Genomic DNA, 7,698 nt, shown 5'->3' with positions numbered 1-7,698 from the left:
CCAGGGCACTGCATCCCTTAAGGACAGCTCCTGTCGGCTCCCGCCCTCCTGGGGACATTGGTCTTTGTATCCCTAAGCCCCTCAGGCATTTTAAAGCACTGTGAGGCACACTGGGGCATGCTGTCCTCCAGCCAAATGTCTACCGCTTGGTGGGCCACCGAGCATTTTGGGTTTTAGCTGAGGTTGTGCTTGCACATAGTGGCCTTACAGATGTAAGATGTGTCATCTTCCCCTGATGTCTGAAACTAGAGGCAGGCCGACATCCAGCGTTCGTGTGTCAGTGACAACCATAAAGCTAGTTTACTAAAGGGCTACGTTTTTGGGAGAGCAATTGTTGTTTGTTCCTATCCTCAGAAAATAATATCTCTAAATACAGAATCCTTGGAGATGGCATCCTCTTAAAGAGGGGAGAAGACATAGGTGAAAGCGACTCATTTAAAAACTGAAAGGTCTTGACATTTTGCTGATGTTTTGCTTTTTGTTCCACTATTTTAGCTGTCCCAGTCCCATTCCACTGCCAGTTTGAAGTGTATTTCTAACCACAACTACAGGGGTTGCAACAGCTATATTTTCCCTAACCCTTGGCCCTCGATTAAATAAATTAGGAGTCCGGAGAAATTTATCCCAACCGCTGTGGAAGAAAAACATTGCTTTGCTGTGTGCAAATAGCAGGGTTCAGGTTCTCACAAAATGAGACCTACCACAGCTCAGATTTTTGATGGTTTCACAGGAGATCAAAAGATGTCAAGGTTCCACCCCTAATTTACCCCTAATTTACAAGGAGGGTCTAAAAATTAAATGGAATGATTTTTAGAAATAAGATCCTCACACAGTACAGTGAGACCCATATTTTAGACGGCTGGTCATGATCAAAAATGACACCCAATCAGATGAACAGTAGAAACAGCAGGAGGAGAGGGATAACGCTATGTTTGAGCTCTCACTTGGTTCCATGGTAAAAGTCTGTAGCAGTGCAAAATTCCTGCGAGCCTCCAGAAAGAGACATTTCATTTTCCTTTTGAAATGCTCCTGTCACAGAAAGTCTGGTATGGGATCTGCATGCGTCCATTCTGCTTTACCTGCTAGACTTCGTTAGCAAGTAGGGTGTTTTCAGGCTTTGAGACTGAGTTCATTCATGCACGTTCATGCAGCATCCCTTTTCTCAGGAACCTAGAAGTGGAGCTACAACTAGAGGAACGGAGGGTTTGTAGTTATTGTGGTTAGAATGCTTTCAGTTCCCCCTAGAAATCTACCTTTGAAAGCTCTCTTCCTTGAAATCACTTTCCAGAACTAGCACAGTATTGCTCCTCTCATGACAGAGTAAGACATTAGTGTTAAGAAAAGAGCAGGTTAAGGAAGGTGATAGAGGGACTGAGCTGCACTTTACTCATCACCAAGACTTAGAGACAGGTATTTAAGGAAGGTGTTGGGAATAGGTGAGAAAAACAACTGTTTAGCTGTTGCTAAGTAATGTGAGATTGGAAATAAATACTCCAGGTGCTGCAGCTAGGCTTGCATTCCCATGTCCAAGCAGATGAGTTCCCTGTACATGCAGCGAGGCTATACAAGCCCCTCTTTTCAACATGCAGGTTGACCTCGGGGAATTCAGTACATTTGTAAGGCAGAATTTTCCTCTGTGAAGTCATGTTGGTCCTACCAAGTCAATCATACTTATCCAGACATCCAGCTGTCAGGCCCCCTATCTTCCATGCAACTCTTTTTAAAAGTTGACATTGTATTTGCCACCCTGCATACAATGGGTATCGTTATATTTTTCAAAGTGTAGTTTCACACACTTGCTAGTAACTTCCCTCTGGTCCTAATGGTTTCGGTACTGTCCATTTCATCAGATTTATCCACTCTGTCTTCAAAATCCCTTCCATTTCCAGGAAGGTGAAACTACTGGTGAGTTTCTCACCAAGGTTTCCAGTTTCCTCCTGGTGAAAACTGACTCAAATAGTTTATAAACTTCTCTGCAATGGCATGTTTTCTTTGAGTGCTCTGTTAATACCATGGTTATCGATTCGTACAGCAGAATTCTGGAAGGCTTCCTGTTTCTAATGACCGAAGAAAGATTTATTAGTAGCATTGATTCCTTTTGGAAGGAGCCAATCTTACTGTTTTCTTACATCTAATCTGCAGGAATCTATGTTTCCTTCTATTTTTTTTTTTATTTTATTTTATTTCTTGGAGTATTACTGAACATTTTAAAAAGATGTCTCCTTGTGTCTAACAACCTTCCTTATCCTGCTGTTTACCTATGCTGTCTCCCCTTTGTGCGTTCTCAACCCTTAATAATCCAAGTGTGTACAGACCTTTTGTTTCCAACACGTGTATTTCACATCTAGACATAACATTTGTACAATCTACATACAAGCAATGAGGTCTCCTGTACCTGTTGAACCTTCTTCCCTTGCTGACCAAGCCGCTTTTCCTTGGCATTTCACTATTAGTGAAACTGACCCAACGCTGGGTTAGTTAACTACAGAACAACTCAGTCATTTTTTGTACTCTTCTATCATCTCCCTCTTTAGGCCTGATGTTAACCTCTGCAGATACAATTTCATTTCTAATAATGAGTTTGTTAATTGGATTGATCAAAAGAGCTGCTTTTCCAACCCCAAGCTGTTTTTTACAGGGAGGTGGACTTCCTGTCACTCCAATATCTTGACACCAGACCAAAAAAACCTGCCTGGCTCTAACTCCCATGAGGGCAGTGGTACTTTGAGACTGTTTTTGGAAGAATATTTCCAGAAGTTCAAGTAAATCCAAGTCCACAGAGACACTGTGCCAGCAGAAAAGTACCAGGAAGGGCTTAAAGTACTCAGGCAAATGCCTTGGCTTTAGAACTAAGGATTTTCTTTATGGGACTCCAGACAGAGGGTGTGTATGTGAATGTTTTAATAAAAAAATATCTATCACTGGCAAAATCAGTACAAAGTCCTGAAGAGGGGCCGTGGTCTCCAAGTCAAGGTTAGTTTAGGGTATAGCATTTGATACCTAAGGAGTGGTTTAGGGCATCGTATTTTATTGCTGTTTCTTTATTACTAGGAGAAGCAATAAAGCTGTCTGCCCCTACATTTCTTTGTGGACCACTGAATAGTCATCATTTTTCACCAAAATGTTTTGGCACAGTAAGTTTTCTGCTGCATTCTTTCCACCATTGAATTCACGTTAGTGTTATGATTTGGTTTCATTTAATCAAGGGAGAGGGCTCAATGAAGCAGTGTGTTATCTGCCACCTGGTGTCTATAAATAAAAACACAACAAAAATATGTTGACGTTCTTAATCTTTTATAATACTGTTTTAAAAATAAATCCTGAACAGAAATTTCACAAGAAAATAACTCGGGCATGTCTTCCTAGTGATAAAACAGAAATCTAGTACAAAAATAATTCTCCATATGATGTAGAATGTTAACTCACGGTGGCAAAAGAACATCATCTATTAAATTTGTACATTTAGAAGGTATGTCAGTACATTCAGAAGCATTACTTTCTTGCCTGGTGACATGCTCTTGATTTTATATGCTTTATAATGTTTGGTTCCTAGTAATTGTTTACAGACTGTTTAATGTGAATATGGTAATTAATGAGCCTCCCTATATATTTGCCTAATATGCTGCCAGATAGATCTGATATTCCATTTTACTTGTTTGGCAACCATGCACATGCTTTGACTGCCTCTGTTTTAATCCTGCCTTTAAGCCTCTTAACATAGATAAAGATAATCCATCCCGAATCCTCTTCTTTGCTGATCATTTTCTCTTCAGCTTCTTTTGTGTTTGTGTTTTCATCCTCAATGAACCAAGTGTACAGAACTATGTTTTAGAGCCTTAAGTATCATTTTACTGGAAAGAAATGTTAACGTGTGGTAACCACCACATTGTACTGATGTCATATTGCATGTGGCTTTGTTCATTTTTCTTATGAGAACGCAGCATTAACCACATGAAGCCCCCTAAAAGACAGGTAGGCATACTAACAGTTTTGAATAAGATGGATAAATATAGCACAACTGAGTTCAGAACATGGCCAAGCAAACAAGTAAGCACATGTCGTGATTTGGTACATATTTTTCTTTGATTCGTTGAGTTAAAGAGGTGCAATGCCTCTAAAGATGACATCAGAAGTTATCCAGCAATGTACAGCAATGAGAGGATTATGAATTACAGTAATTTTTTCTTTAAATTCATTGACATAGGAATCCTTAAAAACCTCAAAGTGGCATGGCTACCTTGCGCAGTGACATCGTCTTCAAGCTAAAAGGAAAATCAATATACAAGGCAAAGAGGTATCATAGTTACATCCACAAAATCATACCTTTTGACGTTGCTTTAGGAAACAAAAGAATGGTCTGAAGTAAAGAAGTGTTAAACGCCTCTGCTTCAGTAATCCTTGCGCACTTCAGAGCTCCATCAGTTTTCAGTGTGAATTTAAGCAGCCGTTAGGAACTTCTGTTTCATTCTGCAAAGCATGGCATCAAAGTCAGAGGCACGCAAGCCTAAGTTCTAATTAACTTTCACACCTGTACCTCACTGATTGGAGTGGAAATGTATCAGATCACTCACATCACTAATCTCATCTTTTTAGTTTGTTTTTGAAACCTAAAAATAGAAAAAAATTGTAATGTCTCATAAGCATTGTCCATGCTATGTAAAGTGGAAAGAAAATATTGTTAGTATTTTACTGCTGCTAAGTCTGTTTCCTTATGACCTTGACTTCAGTGACAAAAGCTGAAGTATGAAATCCACGTTGCCATCAGTATAAGATTCCTGTTGAATTTTCTTACAGTACCATATTACAGAATAAAAGTCTTTCTCACCTCAAGAAACATCTGCGGATTCTTCCAACTATCATCAGCAGTGGACTTGTTCTCTTTAAAACCTTTATCTTGGTGCTTAAATAGGAATGTTTTTTTATAAAGCATCATTTTATTAAAAAAGATGCAGCTTGTTTTCCTTTGTTCTTGTTATATGAGAAACAACAGGTTTCATATACACACACTGAAAGATGCTAAGATTACTGGATACCAGAAAAGTGGTCTTGAATTCAGAGAAAACCATTCTGAAATCACAGCAGAAATTATATGAACATCACTGTATGAACACTGCAGAAGGCAGCGTTTACTTATGCAAACATAATGAAACTGAAGGATGTGCAGGATCTTCCTTCCAACCACAACTAGAGAAGACACTCTTGGAACTGCCTCTGAATACACATGCTCCATTACGAATTGTGGTTGCAATGGGCCTTTCAGCAATTTAATTTGCATCTCCTCTAATGGAAGGAACAAGATTGATTCAGGAGCTTACAACGAATTGCAGCATCTTTTGGCCCACAGAATCAGACAGGCTTTGAAATCCCACATCATTTTTATTTAAAAAGGAAAAACGGAGACAGAAATTTCTTTAATGCAACTGTTAATTTACGAAGAATGTTTACAGTCTTTTTTTTTTTGTGGTCATCTTTCAAATATTTGTCTTTGTGTGCACTGGTGATGGTTTTGCTATTTCTCTTTCTTACATGCACATATGGATACACGGAGCTGTTGCATTGGGTATGGGAATCCCAGTAAGTGCCTGCGCCATCTGGCCAAGCCATAGTTCATATTTGCATGTGCTCTAGTGCCTGGGTGGTATTTTTTTTTTCATTGTTTCAGCTATCACTAAACAAAGAGTCATTTAATTGGGTCTTCAATGAGCCTCAACAGAAGACTGCTGCTATACCCAAGAGCTTCAGTGGGAAAGCACAATTACCCACCCCCTACTACCACAACATACAGAAGCAAAGTGACAAGGGGATCCATGAGCTAAGGCACTCTCTTAATTAAGTAATGTCAAATTCAGTGGTCATTTTCTTCCTAAACAGCAGCTGTCTCAGTTGCCAGCTGTGCCTGCTTTTTGACTATGTGACCCATGAGACATTGCTGACCTCTCCTCCTGCCCTCGTTTGCTAACCTCACTCACCCAGCCCTGCATCACTTCGGAGGAGTTCCGAGGGCAGCAGGAGTACAGCGTGGACATAAATCGCGGATCACGAACGGGCTACACAATTTCCAACTCACACGCACCTCTTGTGTGTGTTTGTGCGTGACACCAGGGGACAGGCAGCTAGAAGGTGACGTGAAAAGCCTGACAGAGAAAAAAGTACTCAAGGAAGGTCACAGCAAAGGTCAGTGGAATTGCCTGGTGAGAGTAAGCAAACCACCAGATAACGGGAGATGGCAGTGGATGGGCCTCCAGGAGGCGTGAATCAGTTCACTTATCAAAGCAGAAAATCAAGGCCAAACCGGGAAATCATAAGCACTGAAACACCACATACGCCATATAATTTTCATATGGGGAAAATAAGATAAGGCTGTTTAAAAAGCCCTAAAGTCACAACAACAAAAAGAAATCTTAGGCCAAATCTTTCAGAACTTGCTATCCAAGGTTGATCCACAAACGTGGTTTGTGTTATCTCCAAACACTGAGAAGAACAAATAAGTAACTTCATCAGTTCCTCAATGAGGGAGCTCACTGTTCTAACTAAATACATTTTAAAAATTATTTTATTAGCTTATGCATCATTGGCTTCTCCAAGTAAGCAGTGAAACATTATGCTTTTATTTTGAGCTTCAGAAATGCAGCAAATAAATGAAACGAAGTAGCAGAAGGAACCCTGCCTACTAGCTAGAAAGGGGGGTCCTCTTTTATGTTCCTAACCTGCATCATTGTCAACCGCTACAAAATACATCCAGTAAGGGTACTGAGAGATATAATTTATTCCCACTTGTGAAGTTACACTCAGACATGAAATTAAATGCGATTTAAATACTCATAAAATGTAGTGAAGTATGCAAAATTACTAATGATGATCATAGTGAAATCTCATCAAGAAGCAAAGGATGGCATTTGAGCGGAGTGCACTGGACTAGATCAACCAGAGCGCTTCAGGTTTTTTATACCATGCCAGTGACTCACAGTACTTGTAAACCCTGCTCAGCCAGGTAAACGATGCCTACAGCTCCTCAGGGTTCTTTACACGGCACGAAGTGGCAACTCAGGTGTACAAAGGCATCTGTCCTACGTTGCTTGGTAGCTCGATTCGCTGGTTACATGCCAAAGGAGCACTGATTTTTCATGGGCTGCACTCAATGCAATACCTGCTAGCACCATTTATCATGTAAGAGTGATTGTGCCCAATCAATAACATTCTGCTTTAAAAAGGTTAAGCCAAGATTTTAATAATGGTTTGGACTTGGAACGTGTGAAGTCGGGTTGTGAATGAGTCCTTTAAAGATACTTCATGACGTTGGTTGCCTATCTTTGGAATCTGGACCTAAATGCTGGCACAACATGAGCTGCATAAATCAACACGTGGCTATTTTTACCTGTTGAAGAAAATAAGAGTTGTAATCTTTGTATTTTAAAAGCTTCCTAGGAACACTTACTAATTCACTCTCACGCCATTCTCTTTCTACAAAAAAAATAGGCTGATACAAATATTATCGATGCTAGAGAAATGAAGGCAAGGATTGTCAGATGAATTCACAAAGACGAGTGCCCACCTGTGATTAAAATTGAGTAATAGGATGGTATCAAATTCCTTTGGTAGTTTGACACTTTGTGTGACTTGCTAGTGCGAGTGTTTATCACACAACAAACTAGGATTAAATCCTGTCTTATCTGTCACTTGGTCTTGTAATCAGCTGGA

Source organism: Netta rufina, assembly GCF_964035555.1.
Source record: "Netta rufina genome assembly, chromosome: 4".
NCBI classification, from domain to species: domain Eukaryota; kingdom Metazoa; phylum Chordata; class Aves; order Anseriformes; family Anatidae; genus Netta; species Netta rufina.
The sequence above is the reverse complement of the archived record's forward strand: the minus strand, read 5'-3'. Positions refer to the sequence as shown.